The sequence below is a fragment of the Brienomyrus brachyistius genome, chromosome 2 (genome assembly GCF_023856365.1).
Source record: "Brienomyrus brachyistius isolate T26 chromosome 2, BBRACH_0.4, whole genome shotgun sequence".
In the NCBI taxonomy this organism is placed as follows: domain Eukaryota; kingdom Metazoa; phylum Chordata; class Actinopteri; order Osteoglossiformes; family Mormyridae; genus Brienomyrus; species Brienomyrus brachyistius.
Genome location: NC_064534.1, coordinates 37,218,974 through 37,244,252, shown reverse-complemented (window position 1 = coordinate 37,244,252; position 25,279 = coordinate 37,218,974). Strand labels below are relative to the sequence as shown.

Below are 25,279 nucleotides of genomic sequence, written 5' to 3'. Positions count from 1 at the left end.
GCTGTCTCTTTATCATTAACAATAAGTTGTAAAACGTGAATGGGGAGTGACAGTTTTCAAGTTTGTGAGAAGATCGCGCCCTGGTGGAATAAAGGCACGAACAGCTTACAGCACCTAGAATTACCAGGAAGTATTTAGAGTAAAACGGTGTGTAAAAGCTGCCTTTATGAATGAGAGAAAAATATATATATATATATAAAATAGTAAAATGGAAGGGGAGTGATAGATTTAAATTAATCGTGAAGTGGAGCGCCCCCTGTATAAAGTAAAAGTGAGAAAAGCTTACAGCACCAGGTATTCCCAGGAGGTCTCCCTTCCAAGTACTAACCAGACCCTACCCTGCTTGGCTTCCGAGATCAGACGAGATCAGGCGTGTTCAGGGTGGTATGGCCGTAAGCGAGAGATGCTACCAAAAACAGCCCTTTTGCGTTACACGCCTCTATACATGCCAGTTGGTCCCATTGGATCCTACTAATGTTCTTTTTTTTTTTTTTATCTGACTCACACTACAGCCCCACCATCCAATCGGCAGCGCCGGACCCACACCAAACATTCACCAAACTACTCAGCCGGCAGCCTACCACAATTATTCCATTCTTTCCGCATCCGCACACTTCCTTCTTTTTAACTCCTTTTCACTACCGCACAGGTTAATCGCCGCACGTCCCCCGCCGGCAAACATTACTCCTTTGCCTACTGCATGCAGGCTTCTCTTAACGACCCTCTGTTATCAACTCCGCTAACAGCCACAAAATCTCCGCCGCACGAAGCCCACTGGTAGCTGCTGAATCACATGCTTCCCCAAAACGTCGCGCTGTCAGAACACTGGGAGCTACACACACCAACAAGTCCATACTGCAGGCTGCAGCCAGAACAATTTTCTACATTCAAACATCGACGGCCTCTTCTCTCTAAAAATTCACCAGACCGCTTCTACCACCAGCAAAGAAGTTTCCATCCCTAATTCCTCTGTGATTCCCACTAACCTAAACATTAAGCTGGCATTGAAGGGTGTGAATTACCCCGGCCAATCTGTTCTTTTAAATACAGCTTTTAGCAAGTTTTGAAAGGAGAAGAGCAGAACTTGCTATGCCAATAATATCGAGGCTTCTGTGGCGAAGTGGTTTTTGCATAGAAAACAAAGCGGTCAGTTGAAGAGGAATAATATCAGTACTTTGTTTAAAACTGTGTGTAAAAAGCTGTCTCTTTATCATTAACAATAAGTTGTAAAACGTGAATGGGGAGTGACAGTCTTCAAGTTTGTGAGAAGATCGCGCCCTGGTGGAATAAAGGCACGAACAGCTTACAGCACCTAGAATTACCAGGAAGTATTTAGAGTAAAACGGTGCGTAAAAGCTGCCTTTATGAATGAGAGAAAAAAATATATATATATATAAAATAGTAAAATGGAAGGGGAGTGATAGATTTAAATTAATCGTGAAGTGGAGCGCCCCCTGTATAAAGTAAAAGTGAGAAAAGCTTACAGCACCTGGTATTCCCAGGTGGTCTCCCATCCAAGTACTAACCAGACCCTACCCTGCTTAGCTTCCGAGATCAGACAAGATCGGGCGTGTTCAGGGTGGTATGGCCATAAGCGAGAGACACTACCAAAAACAGCCCTTTTGCATTACACGCCTCTATACATGCCAGTTGGTCCCATTGGATCCTACTCATGGTTTTTTTTTTTTTTTTTATCTGACTCTCAATGCAGCCCCACCATCCAATCGGCAACGCCGGAACCACACCAAACATTCACCAAACTACTCAGCCGGCAGCCTACCACAATTATTCCATTCTTTCCGCATCCGCACACTTCCTTCTCTTTAACTCCTTTTCACTACCGCACAGGTTAATCGCCGCACATCCCCCGCCAGCAAACATTACTCCTTTGCCTACTGCATGCAGGCTTCTCTTAACGACCCTCTGTTATCAACTCCGCTAACAGCCACAAAATCTCCACCGCACGAAGCCCACTGGTAGCTGCTGAATCACGCTTCCCCAAAACGTCGCGCTGTCAGAACACTGGGAGCTACACACACCAACAAGTCCATAATGCAGGCTGCAGCCAGAACAATTTTCTACATTCAAACATCGACGGCCTCTTCTCTCTAAAAATTCACCAGACCGCTTCTACCACCAGCAAAGAAGTTTCCATCCCTAATTCCTCTGTGACTCCCACTAACCTAAACATTAAGCTGGCATTGAAGGGTGTGAATTACCCCGGCCAATCTGTTCTTTTAAATACAGCTTTTAGCAAGTTTTGAAAGGAGAAGAGCAGAACTTGCTATGCCAATAATATCGAGTCTTCTGTGGCGAAGTGGTTTTTGCATAGAAAACAAAGCGGTCAGTTGAAGAGGAATAATATCAGTACTTTGTTTAAAACTGTGTGTAAAAAGCTGTCTCTTTATCATTAACAATAAGTTGTAAAACGTGAATGGGGAGTGGCAGTCTTCAAGTTTGTGAGAAGATCGCGCCCTGGTGGAATAAAGGCACGAACAGCTTAGAGCACCTTGAATTACCAGGAAGTATTTAGAGTAAAACGGTGTGTAAAAGCTACCTTTATGAATGAGAGAAAAATATATATATATATAAAATAGTAAAATGGAAGGGGAGTGATAGATTTAAATTAATCGTTAAGTGGAGCGCCCCCTGTATAAAGTAAAAGTGAGAAAAGCTTACAGCACCTGGTATTCCCAGGAGGTCTCCCATCCAAGTACTAACCAGACCCTACCCTGCGTAGCTTACGAGATCAGATGAGATCAGGCGTGTTCAGGGTGGTATAGCCATAAGCGAGAGACGCTACCAAAAACAGCCCTTTTGCATTACACGCGTCTATACATGCCAGTTAGTCCCATTGGATCCTACTCCTGGTTTTTTTTTTTTTTTTATCTGACTCACACTGCAGCACCACCATCCAATCGGCAGCGCCGGACCCACACCAAACATTCACCAAACTACTCAGCCGGCAGCCTACCACAATTATTCCATTCTTTCCGCATCCGCACACTTCCTTCTTTTTAACTCCTTTTCACTACCGCACAGGTTAATCGCCGCACGTCCCCCGCCGGCAAACATTACTCCTTTGCCTACTGCATGCAGGCTTCTCTTAACGACCCTCTGTTATCAACTCCGCTAACAGCCACAAAATCTCCGCCGCACGAAGCCCACTGGTAGCTGCTGAATCACGCTTCCCCAAAACGTCGCGCTGTCAGAACACTGGGAGCTACACACACCAACAAGTCCATAATGCAGGCTGCAGCCAGAACAATTTTCTACATTCAAACATCGACGGCCTCTTCTCTCTAAAAATTCACCAGACCGCTTCTACCACCAGCAAAGAAGTTTCCATCCCTAATTCCTCTGTGACTCCCACTAACCTAAACATTAAGCTGGCATTGAAGGGTGTGAATTACCCCAGCCAATCTGTTCTTTTAAATACAGCTTTTAGCAAGTTTTGAAAGGAGAAGAGCAGAACTTGCTATGCCAATAATATCGAGTCTTCTGTGGCGAAGTGGTTTTTGCATAGAAAACAAAGCGGTCAGTTGAAGAGGAATAATATCAGTACTTTGTTTAAAACTGTGTGTAAAAAGCTGTCTCTTTATCATTAACAATAAGTTGTAAAACGTGAATGGGGAGTGGCAGTCTTCAAGTTTGTGAGAAGATCGCGCCCTGGTGGAATAAAGGCACGAACAGCTTAGAGCACCTTGAATTACCAGGAAGTATTTAGAGTAAAACGGTGTGTAAAAGCTACCTTTATGAATGAGAGAAAAATATATATATATATAAAATAGTAAAATGGAAGGGGAGTGATAGATTTAAATTAATCGTTAAGTGGAGCGCCCCCTGTATAAAGTAAAAGTGAGAAAAGCTTACAGCACCTGGTATTCCCAGGAGGTCTCCCATCCAAGTACTAACCAGACCCTACCCTGCGTAGCTTACGAGATCAGATGAGATCAGGCGTGTTCAGGGTGGTATAGCCATAAGCGAGAGACGCTACCAAAAACAGCCCTTTTGCATTACACGCGTCTATACATGCCAGTTAGTCCCATTGGATCCTACTCCTGGTTTTTTTTTTTTTTTTATCTGACTCACACTGCAGCACCACCATCCAATCGGCAGCGCCGGACCCACACCAAACATTCACCAAACTACTCAGCCGGCAGCCTACCACAATTATTCCATTCTTTCCGCATCCGCACACTTCCTTCTTTTTAACTCCTTTTCACTACCGCACAGGTTAATCGCCGCACGTCCCCCGCCGGCAAACATTACTCCTTTGCCTACTGCATGCAGGCTTCTCTTAACGACCCTCTGTTATCAACTCCGCTAACAGCCACAAAATCTCCGCCGCACGAAGCCCACTGGTAGCTGCTGAATCACATGCTTCCCCAAAACGTCGCGCTGTCAGAACACTGGGAGCTACACACACCAACAAGTCTATACTGCAGGCTGCAGCCAGAACAATTTTCTACATTCAAACATCGACGGCCTCTTCTCTCTAAAAATTCACCAGACCGCTTCTTCCACCAGCAAAGAAGTTTCCATCCCTAATTCCTCTGTGATTCCCACTAACCTAAACATTAAGCTGGCATTGAAGGGTGTGAATTACCCCGGCCAATCTGTTCTTTTAAATACAGCTTTTAGCAAGTTTTGAAAGGAGAAGAGCAGAACTTGCTATGCCAATAATATCGAGTCTTCTGTGGCGAAGTGGTTTTTGCATAGAAAACAAAGCGGTCAGTTGAAGAGGAATAATATCAGTACTTTGTTTAAAACTGTGTGTAAAAAGCTGTCTCTTTATCATTAACAATAAGTTGTAAAACGTGAATGGGGAGTGATAGTCTTCAAGTTTGTGAGAAGATCGCGCCCTGGTGGAATAAAGGCACGAACAGCTTACAGCACCTAGAATTACAAGGAAGTATTTAGAGTAAAACGGTTTCTAAAAGCTGCCTTTATGAATGAGAGAAAAAATATATATATATATAAAATAGTAAAATGGAAGGGGAGTGATAGATTTAAATTAATCGTGAAGTGGAGCGCCCCCTGTATAAAGTAAAAGTGAGAAAAGCTTACAGCACCTGGTATTCCCAGGTGGTCTCCCATCCAAGTACTAACCAGACCCTACCCTGCTTAGCTTCCGAGATCAGACGAGATCGGGCGTGTTCAGGGTGGTATGGCCGTAAGCGAGAGATGCTACCAAAAACAGCCCTTTTGCATTACACGCCTCTATACATGCCAGTTGGTCCCATTGGATCCTACTAATGTTCTTTTTTTTTTTTTTATCTGACTCACACTGCAGCCCCACCATCCAATCGGCAGCGCCGGACCCACACCAAACATTCACCAAACTACTCAGCCGGCAGCCTACCACAATTATTCCATTCTTTCCGCATCCGCACACTTCCTTCTTTTTAACTCCTTTTCACTACCGCACAGGTTAATCGCCGCACGTCCCCCGCCGGCAAACATTACTCCTTTGCCTACTGCATGCAGGCTTCTCTTAACGACCCTCTGTTATCAACTCCGCTAACAGCCACAAAATCTCCGCCGCATGAAGCCCACTGGTAGTTGCTAAATAACATGCTTCCCCAAAACGTCGCGCTGTCAGAACACTGGGAGCTACACACACGAACAAGTCCATACTGCAGGCTGCAGCCAGAACAATTTTCTACATTCAAACATCGACGGCCTCTTCTCTCTAAAAATTCACCAGACCGCTTCTACCACCAGCAAAGAAGTTTCCATCCCTAATTCCTCTGTGATTCCCACTAACCTAAACATTAATCTGGCATTGAAGGGTGTGAATTACCCCGGCCAATCTGTTCTTTTAAATACAGCTTTTAGCAAGTTTTGAAAGGAGAAGAGCAGAACTTGCTATGCCAATAATATCGAGTCTTCTGTGGCGAAGTGGTTTTTGCATAGAAAACAAAGCGGTCAGTTGAAGAGGAATAATATCAGTACTTTGTTTAAAACTGTGTGTAAAAAGCTGTCTCTTTATTATTAACAATAAGTTGTAAAACGTGAATGGGGAGTGACAGTCTTCAAGTTTGTGAGAAGATCGTGCCCTGGTGGAATAAAGGCACGAACAGCTTACAGCACCTAGAATTACCAGGCAGTATTTAGAGTAAAACGTGTGTAAAAGCTGCCTTCATGAATGAGAGAAAAAAGAAATATATAAAATAGTAAAATGGAAGGGGAGTGATAGATTTAAATTAATCGTGAGGTGGAGTGCCCCCTGTAAAAAGTAAAAGTGAGAAAAGCTTACAGCACCTGGTATTCCCAGGTGGTTTCCCATCCAAGTACTAACCAGACCCTAGCCTGCTTAGCTTCCGAGATCAGACGAGATCGGGCGCGTTCAGGGTGGTATGGCCGTAAGCGAGAGACACTACCAAAAATAGCCCTTTTGCATTACACGCGTCTATACATGCCAGTTATTCCCATTGGATCCTACGCCTGTTTTTTTTTTTTTTTTATCTGACTCACACTGCAGCACCACCATCCAATCGGCAGAACCGGACCCACACCAAACATTCACCAAACTACTCATCCGGCAGCCTACCACAATTATTCCATTCTTTCCGCATCCGCACAGTTCCTTCTCTTTAACTCCTTTTCACTACCGCACAGGTTAATTGCCGCACGTCCCCCGCCGGCAAACATTACTCCTTTGTCTACCTCATGCAGGCTTCTCTTAACAACCCTCTGTTATCAACTCCGCTAACAGCCACAAAATCTCTGCCGCACGAAGCCCACTGGTAGCTGCTGAATCACATGCTTCCCCAAAACGTCGCGCTGTCAGAACACTGGGAGCTACACACACCAACAAGTCCATACTGCAGGCTGCAGCCAGAACAATTTTCTACATTCAAACATCGACGGCCTCTTCTCTCTAAAAATTCACCAGACCGCTTCTACCACCAGCAAAGAAGTTTCCATCCCTAATTCCTCTGTGACTCCCACTAACCTAAACATTAAGCTGGCATTGAAGGGTGTGAATTACCCCGGCCAACCTGCTCTTTTAAATACAGCTTTTAGCAAGTTTTGAAAGGAGGAGAAGAGCAGATAATATGCCAATAATATCGAATATTCTGTGGCGAAGTGGTTTTTGCATAGAAAACAAAGCGGTGAGTTGAAGAGGAATTATATCAGTACTTTGTTTAAAACTGTGTGTAAAAAGCTGTCTCTTTATCATTAACAATAAGTTGTAAAACGTGAATGGGGAGTGACAGTTTTCAAGTTTGTGAGAAGATCGCGCCCTGGTGGAATAAAGGCACGAACAGCTTACAGCACCTAGAATTACCAGGAAGTATTTAGAGTAAAACGGTGTGTAAAAGCTGCCTTTATGAATGAGAGAAAAAAATATATATATATAAAATAGTAAAATGGAAGGGGAGTGATAGATTTAAATTAATCGTGAAGTGGAGCGCCCCCTGTATAAAGTAAAAGTGAGAAAAGCTTACAGCACCTGGTATTCCCAGGAGGTCTCCCATCCAAGTACTAACCAGACCCTACCCTGCTTGGCATCTGAGATCGGATGAGATCTGGCGTGTTCAGGGTGGTATGGCCATAAGTGAGAGACGCTACCAAAAACAGCCCTTTTGCATTACACGCGTCTATACATGCCAGTTAGTCCCATTGGATCCTACTCCTGGTTTTTTTTTTTTTTTTATCTGACTCACACTGCAGCACCACCATCCAATCGGCAGCGCTGGACCCACACCAAACATTCACCAAACTACTCAGCCGGCAGCCTACCACAATTATTCCATTCTTTCCGCATCCGCACACTTCCTTCTTGTTAACTCCTTTTCACTACCGCACAGGTTAATCGCCGCACGTCCCCCGCCGGCAAACATTACTCCTTTGCCTACTGCATGTAGGCTTCTCTTAACGACCCTCTGTTATCAACTCCGCTAACAGCCACAAAATCTCCGCCGCACGAAGCCCACTGGTAGCTGCTGAATCACATGCTTCCCCAAAACGTCGCGCTGTCAGAACACTGGGAGCTACACACACCAACAAGTCCATACTGCAGGCTGCAGCCAGAACAATTTTTTACATTCAAACATCGACGGCCTCTTCTCTCTAAAAATTCACCAGACCGCTTCTACCACCAGCAAAGAAGTTTCCATCCCTAATTCCTCTGTGATTCCCACTAACCTAAACATTAAGCTGGCATTGAAGGGCCAATCTGTTCTTTTAAATACAGCTTTTAGCAAGTTTTGAAAGGAGAAGAGCAGAACTTGCTATGCCAATAATATCGAGTCTTCTGTGGCGAAGTGGTTTTTGCATAGAAAAAAAAGCGTTCAGTTGAAGAGGAATAATATCAGTACTTTGTTTAAAACTGTGTGTAAAAAGCTGTCTCTTTATCATTAACAATAAGTTGTAAAACGTGAATGGGGAGTGACAGTTTTCAAGTTTGTGAGAAGATCGCGCCCTGGTGGAATAAAGGCACGAACAGCTTACAGCACCTAGAATTACCAGGAAGTATTTAGAGTAAAACGGTGTGTAAAAGCTACCTTTATGAATGAGAGAAAAAAAAAAAATAAATAAAATAAAATATATATATATATATATATATATATATATATGTATATAAAATAGTAAAATGGAAGGGGAGTGATAGATTTAAATTAATCGTGAAGTGGAGCGCCCCCTGTATAAAGTAAAAGTGAGAAAAGCTTACAGCACCTGGTAGTCCCAGGAGGTCTCCCATCCAAGTACTAACCAGACCCTACCCTGCTTGGCTTCCGAGATCAGACGAGATCGGGCGTGTTCAGGGTGGTATGGCCGTAAGCGAGAGATGCTACCAAAAACAGCCCTTTTGCATTACACGCCTCTATACATGCCAGTTGGTCCCATTGGATCCTACTAATGTTCTTTTTTTTTTTTTTATCTGACTCACACTGCAGCCCCACCATCCAATCGGCAGCGCCGGACCCACACCAAACATTCACCAAACTACTCAGCCGGCAGCCTACCACAATTATTCCATTCTTTCCGCATCCGCACACTTCCTTCTTTTTAACTCCTTTTCACTACCGCACAGGTTAATCGCCGCACGTCCCCCGCCGGCAAACATTACTCCTTTGCCTACTGCATGCAGGCTTCTCTTAACGACCCTCTGTTATCAACTCCGCTAACAGCCACAAAATCTCTGCCGCACGAAGCCCACTGGTAGCTGCTGAATCACATGCTTCCCCAAAACGTCGCGCTGTCAGAACACTGGGAGCTACACACACCAACAAGTCCATACTGCAGGCTGCAGCCAGAACAATTTTCTACATTCAAACATCGACGGCCTCTTCTCTCTAAAAATTCACCAGACCGCTTCTACCACCAGCAAAGAAGTTTCCATCCCTAATTCCTCTGTGATTCCCACTAACCTAAACATTAAGCTGGCATTGAAGGGTGTGAATTACCCCGGCCAATCTGTTCTTTTAAATACAGCTTTTAGCAAGTTTTGAAAGGAGAAGAGCAGAACTTGCTATGCCAATAATATCGAGTCTTCTGTGGCGAAGTGGTTTTTGCATAGAAAACAAAGCGGTCAGTTGAAGAGGAATAATATCAGTACTTTGTTTAAAACTGTGTGTAAAAAGCTGTCTCTTTATCATTAACAATAAGTTGTAAAACGTGAATGGGGAGTGACAGTCTTCAAGTTTGTGAGAAGATCGCGCCCTGGTGGAATAAAGGCATGAAGAGCTTACAGCACCTAGAATTACCAGGCAGTATTTAGAGTAAAACGGTGTGTAAAAGCTGCCTTTATGAAAGAGAGAAAATAAAAATATATATATAAAATAGTAAAATGGAAGGGGAGTGATAGATTTAAATTAATCGTGAAGTGGAGCGCACCCTGTATAAAGTAAAAGTGAGAAAAGCTTACAGCACCTGGTATTCCCAGGTGGTCTCCCATCCAAGTACTAACCAGACCCTACGCTGATTAGCTTCCGAGATCAGACGAGATCGGGCGTGTTCAGGGGGGTATGGCCATAAGCGAGAGACGCTACCAAAAACAGCCCTTTTGCATTACACGCCTCTATACATGCCAGTTGGTCCCATTGGATCCTACTCCTGTTTTTTTTTTTTTTTTTTATGTGACTCACACTGCAGCCCCACCATCCAATCGGCAACGCCGGACCCACACCAAACATTCACCAAACTACTCAGCCGGCAGCCTACCACAATTATTCCATTCTTTCCGCATCCGCACACTTCCTTCTCTTTAACTCCTTTTCACTACCGCACAGGTTAATCGCCGCACGTCCCCCGCCAGCAAACATTACTCCTTTGCCTACTGCATGCAGGCTTCTCTTAACGACCCTCTGTTATCAACTCCGCTAACAGCCACAAAATCTCCGCCGCACGAAGCCCACTGGTAGCTGCTGAATCACATGATTCCCCAAAACGTTGCGCTGTCAGAACACTGGGAGCTACACACACGAACAAGTCCATACTGCAGGCTGCAGCCAGAACAATTTTCTACATTCAAACATCGACGGCCTCTTCTCTCTAAAAATTCACCAGACCGCTTCTACCACCAGCAAAGAAGTTTCCATCCCTAATTCCTCTATGATTCCCACTAACCTAAACATTAAGCTGGCATTGAAGGGTGTGAATTACCCCGGCCAATCTGTTCTTTTAAATACAGCTTTTAGCAAGTTTCGAAAGGAGAAGAGCAGAACTTGCTATGCCAATAATATCGAGGCTTCTGTGGCGAAGTGGTTTTTGCATAGAAAACAAAGCGGTCAGTTGAAGAGGAATAATATCAGTACTTTGTTTAAAACTGTGTGTAAAAAGCTGTCTCTTTATCATTAACAATAAGTTGTAAAACGTGAATGGGGAGTGACAGTTTTCAAGTTTGTGAGAAGATCGCGCCCTGGTGGAATAAAGGCACGAACAGCTTACAGCACCTAGAATTACCAGGAAGTATTTAGAGTAAAACGGTGTGTAAAAGCTGCCTTTATGAATGAGAGAAAAATATATATATATATATATAAAATAGTAAAATGGAAGGGGAGTGATAGATTTAAATTAATCGTGAAGTGGAGCGCCCCCTGTATAAAGTAAAAGTGAGAAAAGCTTACAGCACCAGGTATTCCCAGGAGGTCTCCCTTCCAAGTACTAACCAGACCCTACCCTGCTTGGCTTCCGAGATCAGACGAGATCAGGCGTGTTCAGGGTGGTATGGCCGTAAGCGAGAGATGCTACCAAAAACAGCCCTTTTGCGTTACACGCCTCTATACATGCCAGTTGGTCCCATTGGATCCTACTAATGTTCTTTTTTTTTTTTTTATCTGACTCACACTACAGCCCCACCATCCAATCGGCAGCGCCGGACCCACACCAAACATTCACCAAACTACTCAGCCGGCAGCCTACCACAATTATTCCATTCTTTCCGCATCCGCACACTTCCTTCTTTTTAACTCCTTTTCACTACCGCACAGGTTAATCGCCGCACGTCCCCCGCCGGCAAACATTACTCCTTTGCCTACTGCATGCAGGCTTCTCTTAACGACCCTCTGTTATCAACTCCGCTAACAGCCACAAAATCTCCGCCGCACGAAGCCCACTGGTAGCTGCTGAATCACATGCTTCCCCAAAACGTCGCGCTGTCAGAACACTGGGAGCTACACACACCAACAAGTCCATACTGCAGGCTGCAGCCAGAACAATTTTCTACATTCAAACATCGACGGCCTCTTCTCTCTAAAAATTCACCAGACCGCTTCTACCACCAGCAAAGAAGTTTCCATCCCTAATTCCTCTGTGATTCCCACTAACCTAAACATTAAGCTGGCATTGAAGGGTGTGAATTACCCCGGCCAATCTGTTCTTTTAAATACAGCTTTTAGCAAGTTTTGAAAGGAGAAGAGCAGAACTTGCTATGCCAATAATATCGAGGCTTCTGTGGCGAAGTGGTTTTTGCATAGAAAACAAAGCGGTCAGTTGAAGAGGAATAATATCAGTACTTTGTTTAAAACTGTGTGTAAAAAGCTGTCTCTTTATCATTAACAATAAGTTGTAAAACGTGAATGGGGAGTGACAGTCTTCAAGTTTGTGAGAAGATCGCGCCCTGGTGGAATAAAGGCACGAACAGCTTACAGCACCTAGAATTACCAGGAAGTATTTAGAGTAAAACGGTGCGTAAAAGCTGCCTTTATGAATGAGAGAAAAAAATATATATATATATAAAATAGTAAAATGGAAGGGGAGTGATAGATTTAAATTAATCGTGAAGTGGAGCGCCCCCTGTATAAAGTAAAAGTGAGAAAAGCTTACAGCACCTGGTATTCCCAGGTGGTCTCCCATCCAAGTACTAACCAGACCCTACCCTGCTTAGCTTCCGAGATCAGACAAGATCGGGCGTGTTCAGGGTGGTATGGCCATAAGCGAGAGACACTACCAAAAACAGCCCTTTTGCATTACACGCCTCTATACATGCCAGTTGGTCCCATTGGATCCTACTCATGGTTTTTTTTTTTTTTTTTATCTGACTCTCAATGCAGCCCCACCATCCAATCGGCAACGCCGGAACCACACCAAACATTCACCAAACTACTCAGCCGGCAGCCTACCACAATTATTCCATTCTTTCCGCATCCGCACACTTCCTTCTCTTTAACTCCTTTTCACTACCGCACAGGTTAATCGCCGCACATCCCCCGCCAGCAAACATTACTCCTTTGCCTACTGCATGCAGGCTTCTCTTAACGACCCTCTGTTATCAACTCCGCTAACAGCCACAAAATCTCTGCCGCACGAAGCCCACTGGTAGCTGCTGAATCACATGCTTCCCCAAAACGTCGCGCTGTCAGAACACTGGGAGCTACACACACCAATAAGTCCATACTGCAGGCTGCAGCCAGAACAATTTTCTACATTCAAACATCGACGGCCTCTTCTCTCTAAAAATTCACCAGACCGCTTCTACCACCAGCAAAGAAGTTTCCATCCCTAATTCCTCTGTGATTCCCACTAACCTAAACATTAAGCTGGCATTGAAGGGTGTGAATTACCCCGGCCAATCTGTTCTTTTAAATACAGCTTTTAGCAAGTTTTGAAAGGAGAAGAGCAGAACTTGCTATGCCAATAATATCGAGTCTTCTGTGGCGAAGTGGTTTTTGCATAGAAAACAAAGCGGTCAGTTGAAGAGGAATAATATCAGTACTTTGTTTAAAACTGTGTGTAAAAAGCTGTCTCTTTATCATTAACAATAAGTTGTAAAACGTGAATGGGGAGTGACAGTCTTCAAGTTTGTGAGAAGATCGCGCCCTGGTGGAATAAAGGCACGAAGAGCTTACAGCACCTAGAATTACCAGGAAGTATTTAGAGTAAAACGGTGTGTAAAAGCTGCCTTTATGAAAGAGAGAAAATAAAAATATATATATAAAATAGTAAAATGGAAGGGGAGTAATAGATTTAAATTAATCGTGAAGTGGAGCGCCCCCTGTATAAAGTAAAAGTGAGAAAAGCTTACAGCACCTGGTATTCCCAGGTGGTCACCTATCCAAGTACTGACCAGACCCAACCCTGCTTAGCTTCCAAGATCAGATGAGATCGGGCGTGTTCAGGGTGGTACGGCCGTAAGCGAGAGATGCGACCAAAAACAGCCCTTTTGCATTACACGCGTCATTACATGCCAGTTAGTCCCATTGGATCCTACTCCTGTTTTTTTTTTTTTTTTTTATCTGACTCACACTGCAGCACCACCATCCAATCGGCAGCGCCGGACCCACACCAAACATTCACCAAACTACTCAGCCGGCAGCCTACCACAATTATTCCATTCTTTCCGCATCCGCACACTTCCTTCTCTTTAACTCCTTTTCACTACCGCACAGGTTAATCGCCGCACGTCCCTCGCCGGCAAACATTACTCCTTTGCCTACTGCATGCAGGCTTCTCTTAACGACCCTCTGTTATCAACTCCGCTAACAGCCACAAAATCTCCGCCGCACGAAGCCCACTGGTAGCTGCTGAATCACATGCTTCCCCAAAACGTTGCGCTGTCAGAACACTGGGAGCTACACACACCAACAAGTCCATACTGCAGGCTGCAGCCAGAACAATTTTCTACATTCAAACATCGACGGCCTCTTCTCTCTAAAAATTCACCAGACCGCTTCTACCACCAGCAAAGAAGTTTCCATCCCTAATTCCTCTGTGATTCCCACTAACCTAAACATTAAGCTGGCATTGAAGGGTGTGAATTACCCCGGCCAATCTGTTCTTTTAAATACAGCTTTTAGCAAGTTTTGAAAGGAGAAGAGCAGAACTTGCTATGCCAATAATATCGAGGCTTCTGTGGCGAAGTGGTTTTTGCATAGAAAACAAAGCGGTCAGTTGAAGAGGAATAATATCAGTACTTTGTTTAAAACTGTGTGTAAAAAGCTGTCTCTTTATCATTAACAATAAGTTGTAAAACGTGAATGGGGAGTGACAGTCTTCAAGTTTGTGAGAAGATCGCGCCCTGGTGGAATAAAGGCACGAACAGCTTACAGCACCTAGAATTACCAGGAAGTATTTAGAGTAAAACGGTGCGTAAAAGCTGCCTTTATGAATGAGAGAAAAAAATATATATATATATAAAATAGTAAAATGGAAGGGGAGTGATAGATTTAAATTAATCGTGAAGTGGAGCGCCCCCTGTATAAAGTAAAAGTGAGAAAAGCTTACAGCACCTGGTATTCCCAGGTGGTCTCCCATCCAAGTACTAACCAGACCCTACCCTGCTTAGCTTCCGAGATCAGACAAGATCGGGCGTGTTCAGGGTGGTATGGCCATAAGCGAGAGACACTACCAAAAACAGCCCTTTTGCATTACACGCCTCTATACATGCCAGTTGGTCCCATTGGATCCTACTCCTGTTTTTTTTTTTTTTTTTTATCTGACTCTCAATGCAGCCCCACCATCCAATCGGCAACGCCGGAACCACACCAAACATTCACCAAACTACTCAGCCGGCAGCCTACCACAATTATTCCATTCTTTCCGCATCCGCACACTTCCTTCTCTTTAACTCCTTTTCACTACCGCACAGGTTAATCGCCGCACATCCCCCGCCAGCAAACATTACTCCTTTGCCTACTGCATGCAGGCTTCTCTTAAAGACCCTCTGTTATCAACTCCGCTAACAGCCACAAAATCTCCGCCGCACGAAGCCCACTGGTAGCTGCTGAATCACATGCTTCCCCAAAACGTTGCGCTGTCAGAACACTGGGAGCTACACACACCAAGTCCATACTGCAGGCTGCAGCCAGAACAATTTTCTACATTCAAACATCGACGGCCTCTTCTCTCTAAAAATTCACCAGACCGCTTCTACCACCAGCAAAGAAGTTTCCATCCCTAATTCCTCTGTGATTCCCACTAACCTAAACATTAAGCTGGCATTGAAGGGTGTGAATTACCCCGGCCAATCTGTTCTTTTAAATACAGCTTTTAGCAAGTTTTGAAAGGAGAAGAGCAGAACTTGCTATGCCAATAATATCGAGTCTTCTGTGGCGAAGTGGTTTTTGCATAGAAAACAAAGCGGTCAGTTGAAGAGGAATAATATCAGTACTTTGTTTAAAACTGTGTGTAAAAAGCTGTCTCTTTATCATTAACAATAAGTTGTAAAACGTGAATGGGGAGTGACAGTCTTCAAGTTTGTGAGAAGATCGCGCCCTGGTGGAATAAAGGCACGAAGAGCTTACAGCACCTAGAATTACCAGGCAGTATTTAGAGTAAAACGGTGTGTAAAAGCTGCCTTTATGAAAGAGAGAAAATAAAAATATATATATAAAATAGTAAAATGGAAGGGGAGTAATAGATTTAAATTAATCGTGAAGTGGAGCGCCCCCTGTATAAAGTAAAAGTGAGAAAAGCTTACAGCACCTGGTATTCCCAGGTGGTCACCTATCCAAGTACTGACCAGACCCAACCCTGCTTAGCTTCCAAGATCAGATGAGATCGGGCGTGTTCAGGGTGGTACGGCCGTAAGCGAGAGATGCGACCAAAAACAGCCCTTTTGCATTACACGCGTCATTACATGCCAGTTAGTCCCATTGGATCCTACTCCTGTTTTTTTTTTTTTTTTTTATCTGACTCACACTGCAGCACCACCATCCAATCGGCAGCGCCGGACCCACACCAAACATTCACCAAACTACTCAGCCGGCAGCCTACCACAATTATTCCATTCTTTCCGCATCCGCACACTTCCTTCTCTTTAACTCCTTTTCACTACCGCACAGGTTAATCGCCGCACGTCCCCCGCCGGCAAACATTACTCCTTTGCCTACTGCATGCAGGCTTCTCTTAACGACCCTCTGTTATCAACTCCGCTAACAGCCACAAAATCTCCGCCGCACGAAGCCCACTGGTAGCTGCTGAATCACATGCTTCCCCAAAACGTTGCGCTGTCAGAACACTGGGAGCTACACACACCAACAAGTCCATACTGCAGGCTGCAGCCAGAACAATTTTCTACATTCAAACATCGACGGCCTCTTCTCTCTAAAAATTCACCAGACCGCTTCTACCACCAGCAAAGAAGTTTCCATCCCTAATTCCTCTGTGATTCCCACTAACCTAAACATTAAGCTGGCATTGAAGGGTGTGAATTACCCCGGCCAATCTGTTCTTTTAAATACAGCTTTTAGCAAGTTTTGAAAGGAGAAGAGCAGAACTTGCTATGCCAATAATATCGAGGCTTCTGTGGCGAAGTGGTTTTTGCATAGAAAACAAAGCGGTCAGTTGAAGAGGAATAATATCAGTACTTTGTTTAAAACTGTGTGTAAAAAGCTGTCTCTTTATCATTAACAATAAGTTGTAAAACGTGAATGGGGAGTGACAGTCTTCAAGTTTGTGAGAAGATCGCGCCCTGGTGGAATAAAGGCACGAACAGCTTACAGCACCTAGAATTACCAGGAAGTATTTAGAGTAAAACGGTGCGTAAAAGCTGCCTTTATGAATGAGAGAAAAAAATATATATATATATAAAATAGTAAAATGGAAGGGGAGTGATAGATTTAAATTAATCGTGAAGTGGAGCGCCCCCTGTATAAAGTAAAAGTGAGAAAAGCTTACAGGACCTGGTATTCCCAGGTGGTCTCCCATCCAAGTACTAACCAGACCCTACCCTGCTTAGCTTCCGAGATCAGACGAGATCGGGCGTGTTCAGGGTGGTATGGCCGTAAGCGAGAGATGCTACCAAAAACAGCCCTTTTGCATTACACGCCTCTATACATGCCAGTTGGTCCCATTGGATCCTACTAATGTTTTTTTTTTTTTTTATCTGACTCACACTGCAGCCCCACCATCCAATCGGCAACGCCGGACCCACACCAAACATTCACCAAACTACTCAGCCGGCAGCCTACCACAATTATTCCATTCTTTCCGCATCCGCACACTTCCTTCTCTTTAACTCCTTTTCACTACCGCACAGGTTAATCGCCGCACGTCCCCCGCCAGCAAAAATTACTCCTTTGCCTACTGCATGCAGGCTTCTCTTAACGACCCTCTGTTATCAACTCCGCTAACAGCCACAAAATCTCCGCCGCACGAAGCCCACTGGTAGCTGCTGAATCACATGCTTCCCCAAAACGTTGCGCTGTCAGAACACTGGGAGCTACACACACCAACAAGTCCATACTGCAGGCTGCAGCCAGAACAATTTTCTACATTCAAACATCGACGGCCTCTTCTCTCTAAAAATTCACCAGACCGCTTCTACCACCAGCAAAGAAGTTTCCATCCCTAATTCCTCTGTGATTCCCACTAACCTAAACATTAAGCTGGCATTGAAGGGTGTGAATTACCCCGGGCAATCTGTTCTTTTAAATACAGCTTTTAGCAAGTTTTGAAAGGAGAAGAGCAGAACTTGCTATGCCAATAATATCGAGTCTTCTGTGGCGAAGTGGTTTTTGCATAGAAAACAAAGCGGTCAGTTGAAGAGGAATAATATCAGTACTTTGTTTAAAACTGTGTGTAAAAAGCTGTCTCTTTATCATTAACAATAAGTTGTAAAACGTGAATGGGGAGTGACAGTCTTCAAGTTTGTGAGAAGATCGCGCCCTGGTGGAATAAAGGCACGAACAGCTTACAGCACCTAGAATTACCAGGAAGTATTTAGAGTAAAACGGTTTCTAAAAGCTGGCTTTATGAAAGAGAGAAAAAATATATATATATAAAATAGTAAAATGGAAGGGGAGTGCTAGATTTAAATTAATCGTGAAGTGGAGCGCCCCCTGTATAAAGTAAAAGTGAGAAAAGCTTACAGCACCTGGTATTCCCAGGTGGTCACCTATCCAAGTACTGACCAGACCCTACCCTGCTTAGCTTCCAAGATCAGATGAGATCGGGCGTGTTCAGGGTGGTACGGCTGTAAGCGAAAGATGCGACCAAAAACAGCCCTTTTGCATTACACGCGTCTATACATGCCAGTTAGTCCCATTGGATCCTACTCCTGGTTTTTTTTTTTTTTTTTTTATCTGACTCACACTGCAGCACCACCATCCAATCGGCAGCGCCGGACCCACACCAAACATTCACCAAACTACTCAGCCAGCAGCCTACCACAATTATTCCATTCTTTCCGCATCCGCACACTTCCTTCTCTTTAACTCCTTTTCACTACCGCACAGGTTAATCGCCGCACGTCCCCCGACGGCAAACATTACTCCTTTGCCTACTGCATGCAGGCTTCTCTTAACGACCCTCTGTTATCAACTCCGCTAACAGCCACAAAATCTCCGCCGCACGAAGCCCACTGGTAGCTGCTGAATCACATGCTTCCCCAAAACGTTGCGCTGTCAGAACACTGGGAGCTACACACACCAACAAGTCCATACTGCAGGCTGCAGCCAGAACAATTTTCTACATTCAAACATCGACGGCCTCTTCTCTCTAAAAATTCACCAGACCGCTTCTACCACCAGCAAAGAAGTTTCCATCCCTAATTCCTCTGTGATTCCCACTAACCTAAACATTAAGCTGGCATTGAAGGGTGTGAATTACCCCGGCCAATCTGTTCTTTTAAATACAGCTTTTAGCAAGTTTTGAAAGGAGAAGAGCAGAACTTGCTATGCCAATAATATCGAGACTTCTGTGGCGAAGTGGTTTTTGCATAGAAAACAAAGCGGTCAGTTGAAGAGGAATAATATCAGTACTTTGTTTAAAACTGTGTGTAAAAAGCTGTCTCTTAATCATTAACAATAAGTTGTAAAACGTGAATGGGGAGTGACAGTCTTCAAGTTTGTGAGAAGATCGCGCCCTGGTGGAATAAAGGCACGAACAGCTTACAGCACCTAGAATTACCAGGAAGTATTTTGAGTAAAACGGTGCGTAAAAGCTGCCTTTATGAATGAGAGAAAAAAAAAAATATATATATAAAATAGTAAAATGGAAGGGGAGTGATAGATTTAAATTAATCGTGAAGTGGAGCGCCCCCTGTATAAAGTAAAAGTGAGAAAAGCTTACAGGACCTGGTATTCCCAGGTGGTCTCCCATCCAAGTACTAACCAGACCCTACCCTGCTTAGCTTCCGAGATCAGACGAGATCAGGCGTGTTCAGGGTGGTATGGCCATAAGCGAGAGACACTACCAAAAACAGCCGTTTTGCATTACACGCCTCTATACATGCCAGTTGGTCCCATTGGATCCTACTCCTGGTTTTTTTTTTTTTTTTTATCTGACTCACACTGCAGCCCCACCATCCAATCGGCAACGCCGGACCCACACCAAACATTCACCAAACTACTGAGCCGGCAGCCTACCACAATTATTCCATTCTTTCCGCATCCGCACACTTCCTTCTCTTTAACTCCTTTTCACTACCGCACAGGTTAATCGCCGCACGTCCCCCGCCAGCAAACATTACTCCTTTGCCTACTGCATGCAGGCTTCTCTTAACGACCCTCTGTTATCAACTCCGCTAACAGCCACAAAATCTCCGCCGCACGAAGCCCACTGGTAGCTGCTGAATCACATGCTTCCCCAAAACGTTGCGCTGTCAGAACACTGGGAGCTACACACACCAACAAGTCCATACTGCAGGCTGCAGCCAGAACAATTTTCTACATTCAAACATCGACGGCCTCTTCTCTCTAAAAATTCACCAGACCGCTTCTACCACCAGCAAAGAAGTTTCCATCCCTAATTCCTCTGTGATTCCCACTAACCTAAACATTAAGCTGGCATTGAAGGGTGTGAATTACCCCGGCCAATCTGTTCTTTTAAATACAGCTTTTAGCAAGTTTTGAAAGGAGAAGAGCAGAACTTGCTATGCCAATAATATCGAGTCTTCTGTGGCGAAGTGGTTTTTGCATAGAAAACAAAGCGGTCAGTTGAAGAGGAATAATATCAGTACTTTGTTTAAAACTGTGTGTAAAAAGCTGTCTCTTTATCATTAACAATAAGTTGTAAAACGTGAATGGGGAGTGACAGTCTTCAAGTTTGTGAGAAGATCGCGCCATGGTGGAATAAAGGCACGAACAGCTTACAGCACCTAGAATTACCAGGAAGTATTTAGAGTAAAACGGTTTCTAAAAGCTGGCTTTATGAAAGAGAGAAAAAAAAAATATATATAAAATAGTAAAATGGAAGGGGAGTGCTAGATTTAAATTAATCGTGAAGTGGAGCGCCCCCTGTATAAAGTAAAAGTGAGAAAAGCTTACAGCACCTGGTATTCCCAGGTGGTCACCTATCCAAGTACTGACCAGACCCTACCCTGCTTAGCTTCCAAGATCAGATGAGATTGGGCGTGTTCAGGGTGGTACGGCCGTAAGCCAGAGATGTGACCAAAAACAGCCCTTTTGCATTACACGCGTCTATTCATGCCAGTTAGTCCCATTGGATCCTACTCCTGGTTATTTTTTTATTTTTTATCTGACTCACACTGCAGCACCACCATCCAATCGGCAGCGCCGGACCCACACCAAACATTCACCAAACTACTCAGCCGGCAGCCTACCACAATTATTCCATTCTTTCCGCATCCGCACACTTCCTTCTCTTTAACTCCTTTTCACTTCCGCACAGGTTAATCGCCGCACGTCCCCCGCCGGCAAACATTACTCCTTTGCCTACTGCATGCAGGCTTCTCTTAACGACCCTCTGTTATCAACTCCGCTAACAGCCACAAAATCTCCGCCGCATGAAGCCCACTGGTAGCTGCTGAATCACATGCTTCCCCAAAACGTTGCGCTGTCAGAACACTGGGAGCTACACACACCAACAAGTCCATACTGCAGGCTGCAGCCAGAACAATTTTCTACATTCAAACATCGACGGCCTCTTCTCTCTAAAAATTCACCAGACCGCTTCTACCACCAGCAAAGAAGTTTCCATCCCTAATTCCTCTGTGATTCCCACTAACCTAAACATTAAGCTGGCATTGAAGGGTGTGAATTACCCCGGCCAATCTGTTCTTTTAAATACAGCTTTTAGCAAGTTTTGAAAGGAGAAGAGCAGAACTTGCTATGCCAATAATATCGAGACTTCTGTGGCGAAGTGGTTTTTGCATAGAAAACAAAGCGGTCAGTTGAAGAGGAATAATATCAGTACTTTGTTTAAAACTGTGTGTAAAAAGCTGTCTCTTAATCATTAACAATAAGTTGTAAAACGTGAATGGGGAGTGACAGTCTTCAAGTTTGTGAGAAGATCGCGCCCTGGTGGAATAAAGGCACGAACAGCTTACAGCACCTAGAATTACCAGGAAGTATTTTGAGTAAAACGGTGCGTAAAAGCTGCCTTTATGAATGAGAGAAAAAAAAAAATATATATATAAAATAGTAAAATGGAAGGGGAGTGATAGATTTAAATTAATCGTGAAGTGGAGCGCCCCCTGTATAAAGTAAAAGTGAGAAAAGCTTACAGGACCTGGTATTCCCAGGTGGTCTCCCATTCAAGTACTAACCAGACCCTACCCTGCTTAGCTTCCGAGATCAGACGAGATCAGGCGTGTTCAGGGTGGTATGGCCATATGCGAGAGACACTACCAAAAACAGCCGTTTTGCATTACACGCCTCTATACATGCCAGTTGGTCCCATTGGATCCTACTCCTGGTTTTTTTGTTTTTTTTTATCTGACTCACACTGCAGCCCCACCATCCAATCGGCAACGCCGGACCCACACCAAACATTCACCAAACTACTGAGCCGGCAGCCTACCACAATTATTCCATTCTTTCCGCATCCGCACACTTCCTTCTCTTTAACTCCTTTTCACTACCGCACAGGTTAATCGCCGCACGTCCCCCGCCGGCAAACATTACTCCTTTGCCTACTGCATGCAGGCTTCTCTTAACGACCCTCTGTTATCAACTCCGCTAACAGCCACAAAATCTCCGCCGCATGAAGCCCACTGGTAGCTGCTGAATCACATGCTTCCCCAAAACGTTGCGCTGTCAGAACACTGGGAGCTACACACACCAACAAGTCCATACTGCAGGCTGCAGCCAGAACAATTTTCTACATTCAAACATCGACGGCCTCTTCTCTCTAAAAATTCACCAGACCGCTTCTACCACCAGCAAAGAAGTTTCCATCCCTAATTCCTCTGTGATTCCCACTAACCTACACATTAAGCTGGCATTGAAGGGTGTGAATTACCCCGGCCAATCTGTTCTTTTAAATACAGCTTTTAGCAAGTTTTGAAAGGAGAAGAGCAGAACTTGCTATGCCAATAATATCGAGACTTCTGTGGCGAAGTGGTTTTTGCATAGAAAACAAAGCGGTCAGTTGAAGAGGAATAATATCAGTACTTTGTTTAAAACTGTGTGTAAAAAGCTGTCTCTTAATCATTAACAATAAGTTGTAAAACGTGAATGGGGAGTGACAGTCTTCAAGTTTGTGAGAAGATCGCGCCCTGGTGGAATAAAGGCACGAACAGCTTACAGCACCTAGAATTACCAGGAAGTATTTTGAGTAAAACGGTGCGTAAAAGCTGCCTTTATGAATGAGAGAAAAAAAAAAATATATATATAAAATAGTAAAATGGAAGGGGAGTGATAGATTTAAATTAATCGTGAAGTGGAGCGCCCCCTGTATAAAGTAAAAGTGAGAAAAGCTTACAGCACCTGGTATTCCCAGGTGGTCACCTATCCAAGTGCTGACCAGACCCTACCCTGCTTAGCTTCCAAGATCAGATGAGATTGGGCGTGTTCAGGGTGGTACGGCCGTAAGCCAGAGATGTGACCAAAAACAGCCCTTTTGCATTACACGCGTCTATTCATGCCAGTTAGTCCCATTGGATCCTACTCCTGGTTATTTTTTTATTTTTTATCTGACTCACACTGCAGCACCACCATCCAATCGGCAGCGCCGGACCCACACCAAACATTCACCAAACTACTCAGCCGGCAGCCTACCACAATTATTCCATTCTTTCCGCATCCGCACACTTCCTTCTCTTTAACTCCTTTTCACTTCCGCACAGGTTAATCGCCGCACGTCCCCCGCCGGCAAACATTACTCCTTTGCCTACTGCATGCAGGCTTCTCTTAACGACCCTCTGTTATCAACTCCGCTAACAGCCACAAAATCTCCGCCGCACGAAGCCCACTGGTAGCTGCTGAATCACATGCTTCCCCAAAACGTTGCGCTGTCAGAACACTGGGAGCTACACACACCAACAAGTCCATACTGCAGGCTGCAGCCAGAACAATTTTCTACATTCAAACATCGACGGCCTCTTCTCTCTAAAAATTCACCAGACCGCTTCTACCACCAGCAAAGAAGTTTCCATCCCTAATTCCTCTGTGATTCCCACTAACCTAAACATTAAGCTGGCATTGAAGGGTGTGAATTACCCCGGCCAATCTGTTCTTTTAAATACAGCTTTTAGCAAGTTTTGAAAGGAGAAGAGCAGAACTTGCTATGCCAATAATATAGAGTCTTCTGTGGCGAAGTGGTTTTTGCATAGAAAACAAAGCGGTCAGTTGAAGAGGAATAATATCAGTACTTTGTTTAAAACTGTGTGTAAAAAGCTGTCTCTTTATCATTAACAATAAGTTGTAAAACGTGAATGGGGAGTGACAGTCTTCAAGTTTGTGAGAAGATCGCGCCCTGGTGGAATAAAGTCACGAACAGCTTACAGCACCTAGAATTACCAGGAAGTATTTAGAGTAAAACGGTTTCTAAAAGCTGGCTTTATGAAAGAGAGAAAAAAAAAATATATATAAAATAGTACAATGGAAGGGGAGTGCTAGATTTAAATTAATCGTGAAGTGGAGCGCCCCCTGTATAAAGTAAAAGTGAGAAAAGCTTACAGCACCTGGTATTCCCAGGTGGTCACCTATCCAAGTACTAACCAGACCCTACCCTGCTTAGCTTCCAAGATCAGATGAGATCGGGCGTGTTCAGGGTGGTACGGCCGTAAGCGAGAGATGCGACCAAAAACAGCCCTTTTGCATTACACGCGTCTATACATGCCAGTTAGTCCCATTGGATCCTACTCCTGGTTTTTTTTTTTTTTTTATCTGACTCACACTGCAGCACCACCATCCAATCGGCAGCGCCGGACCCACACCAAACATTCACCAAACTACTCAGCCGGCAGCCTACCACAATTATTCCATTCTTTCCGCATCCGCACACTTCCTTCTCTTTAACTCCTTTTCACTACCGCACAGGTTAATCGCCGCACGTCCCCCGCCGGCAAACATTACTCATTTGCCTACCGCATGCAGGCTTCTCTTAACGACCCTCTGTAATCAACTCCGCTAACAGCCACAAAATCTCCGCCGCACGAAGCCCACTGGTAGCTGCTGAATCACATGCTTCCCCAAAACGTTGCGCTGTCAGAACACTGGGAGCTACACACACCAACAAGTCCATACTGCAGGCTGCAGCTAGAACAATTTTCTACATCCAAACATCGACGGCCTCTTCTCTCTAAAAATTCACCAGACCGCTTCTACCACCAGCAAAGAAGTTTCCATCCCTAATTCCTCTGTGATTCCCACTAACCTAAACATTAAGCTGGCATTGAAGGGTGTGAATTACCCCGGCCAATCTGTTCTTTTAAATACAGCTTTTAGCAAGTTTTGAAAGGAGAAGAGCAGAACTTGCTATGCCAATAATATCGAGTCTTCTGTGGCGAAGTGGTTTTTGCATAGAAAACAAAGCGGTGAGTTGAAGAGGAATAATATCAGTACTTTGTTTAAAACTGTGTGTAAAAAGCTGTCTCTTTATTATTAACAATAAGTTGTAAAACGTGAATGGGGAGTGACAGTCTTCAAGTTTGTGAGAAGATCGTGCCCTGGTGGAATAAAAGCACGAACAGCTTACAGCA

The 25,279-nt window shown here is 44.3% G+C and overlaps 21 non-coding genes across 21 annotated transcripts; all 21 read right to left on the bottom strand.

Annotated features, from left to right (window-relative positions):
• Nucleotides 1-279: 279 nt before the first annotated feature.
• LOC125735381 (5S ribosomal RNA) lies at nucleotides 280-398 on the bottom strand. The gene has a single exon (XR_007394677.1). It is a non-coding gene; the product is annotated as a 5S ribosomal RNA (ribosomal RNA).
• A 1,079-nt stretch (nucleotides 399-1,477) lies between these two features.
• LOC125734322 (5S ribosomal RNA) lies at nucleotides 1,478-1,596 on the bottom strand. Its single transcript, XR_007393638.1, has one exon. It is a non-coding gene; the product is annotated as a 5S ribosomal RNA (ribosomal RNA).
• Nucleotides 1,597-2,672: 1,076 nt separating this feature from the next.
• LOC125730751 (5S ribosomal RNA) lies at nucleotides 2,673-2,791 on the bottom strand. Its single transcript, XR_007391043.1, has one exon. It is a non-coding gene; the product is annotated as a 5S ribosomal RNA (ribosomal RNA).
• Nucleotides 2,792-3,866: 1,075 nt separating this feature from the next.
• LOC125730750 (5S ribosomal RNA) lies at nucleotides 3,867-3,985 on the bottom strand. Its single transcript, XR_007391042.1, has one exon. It is a non-coding gene; the product is annotated as a 5S ribosomal RNA (ribosomal RNA).
• Nucleotides 3,986-5,063: 1,078 nt separating this feature from the next.
• On the bottom strand, nucleotides 5,064-5,182 carry LOC125736226 (5S ribosomal RNA). The gene has a single exon (XR_007395510.1). It is a non-coding gene; the product is annotated as a 5S ribosomal RNA (ribosomal RNA).
• Nucleotides 5,183-6,255: 1,073 nt separating this feature from the next.
• Nucleotides 6,256-6,374, bottom strand: LOC125734447 (5S ribosomal RNA). The gene has a single exon (XR_007393758.1). It is a non-coding gene; the product is annotated as a 5S ribosomal RNA (ribosomal RNA).
• A 1,076-nt stretch (nucleotides 6,375-7,450) lies between these two features.
• On the bottom strand, nucleotides 7,451-7,569 carry LOC125737099 (5S ribosomal RNA). Its single transcript, XR_007396366.1, has one exon. It is a non-coding gene; the product is annotated as a 5S ribosomal RNA (ribosomal RNA).
• A 1,107-nt stretch (nucleotides 7,570-8,676) lies between these two features.
• LOC125735435 (5S ribosomal RNA) lies at nucleotides 8,677-8,795 on the bottom strand. Its single transcript, XR_007394731.1, has one exon. It is a non-coding gene; the product is annotated as a 5S ribosomal RNA (ribosomal RNA).
• A 1,078-nt stretch (nucleotides 8,796-9,873) lies between these two features.
• On the bottom strand, nucleotides 9,874-9,992 carry LOC125736613 (5S ribosomal RNA). Its single transcript, XR_007395888.1, has one exon. It is a non-coding gene; the product is annotated as a 5S ribosomal RNA (ribosomal RNA).
• Nucleotides 9,993-11,074: 1,082 nt separating this feature from the next.
• LOC125735380 (5S ribosomal RNA) lies at nucleotides 11,075-11,193 on the bottom strand. The gene has a single exon (XR_007394676.1). It is a non-coding gene; the product is annotated as a 5S ribosomal RNA (ribosomal RNA).
• A 1,079-nt stretch (nucleotides 11,194-12,272) lies between these two features.
• LOC125734321 (5S ribosomal RNA) lies at nucleotides 12,273-12,391 on the bottom strand. The gene has a single exon (XR_007393637.1). It is a non-coding gene; the product is annotated as a 5S ribosomal RNA (ribosomal RNA).
• Nucleotides 12,392-13,470: 1,079 nt separating this feature from the next.
• Nucleotides 13,471-13,589, bottom strand: LOC125736231 (5S ribosomal RNA). Its single transcript, XR_007395515.1, has one exon. It is a non-coding gene; the product is annotated as a 5S ribosomal RNA (ribosomal RNA).
• A 1,080-nt stretch (nucleotides 13,590-14,669) lies between these two features.
• Nucleotides 14,670-14,788, bottom strand: LOC125734320 (5S ribosomal RNA). Its single transcript, XR_007393636.1, has one exon. It is a non-coding gene; the product is annotated as a 5S ribosomal RNA (ribosomal RNA).
• Nucleotides 14,789-15,864: 1,076 nt separating this feature from the next.
• On the bottom strand, nucleotides 15,865-15,983 carry LOC125736230 (5S ribosomal RNA). Its single transcript, XR_007395514.1, has one exon. It is a non-coding gene; the product is annotated as a 5S ribosomal RNA (ribosomal RNA).
• Nucleotides 15,984-17,063: 1,080 nt separating this feature from the next.
• Nucleotides 17,064-17,182, bottom strand: LOC125734183 (5S ribosomal RNA). Its single transcript, XR_007393507.1, has one exon. It is a non-coding gene; the product is annotated as a 5S ribosomal RNA (ribosomal RNA).
• A 1,074-nt stretch (nucleotides 17,183-18,256) lies between these two features.
• On the bottom strand, nucleotides 18,257-18,375 carry LOC125736466 (5S ribosomal RNA). The gene has a single exon (XR_007395744.1). It is a non-coding gene; the product is annotated as a 5S ribosomal RNA (ribosomal RNA).
• Nucleotides 18,376-19,457: 1,082 nt separating this feature from the next.
• LOC125736061 (5S ribosomal RNA) lies at nucleotides 19,458-19,576 on the bottom strand. The gene has a single exon (XR_007395344.1). It is a non-coding gene; the product is annotated as a 5S ribosomal RNA (ribosomal RNA).
• A 1,077-nt stretch (nucleotides 19,577-20,653) lies between these two features.
• On the bottom strand, nucleotides 20,654-20,772 carry LOC125735967 (5S ribosomal RNA). Its single transcript, XR_007395251.1, has one exon. It is a non-coding gene; the product is annotated as a 5S ribosomal RNA (ribosomal RNA).
• A 1,080-nt stretch (nucleotides 20,773-21,852) lies between these two features.
• Nucleotides 21,853-21,971, bottom strand: LOC125730774 (5S ribosomal RNA). Its single transcript, XR_007391065.1, has one exon. It is a non-coding gene; the product is annotated as a 5S ribosomal RNA (ribosomal RNA).
• A 1,080-nt stretch (nucleotides 21,972-23,051) lies between these two features.
• LOC125730947 (5S ribosomal RNA) lies at nucleotides 23,052-23,170 on the bottom strand. The gene has a single exon (XR_007391240.1). It is a non-coding gene; the product is annotated as a 5S ribosomal RNA (ribosomal RNA).
• Nucleotides 23,171-24,247: 1,077 nt separating this feature from the next.
• Nucleotides 24,248-24,366, bottom strand: LOC125735637 (5S ribosomal RNA). Its single transcript, XR_007394931.1, has one exon. It is a non-coding gene; the product is annotated as a 5S ribosomal RNA (ribosomal RNA).
• Between the last annotated feature and the right edge of the window lie 913 nt (nucleotides 24,367-25,279).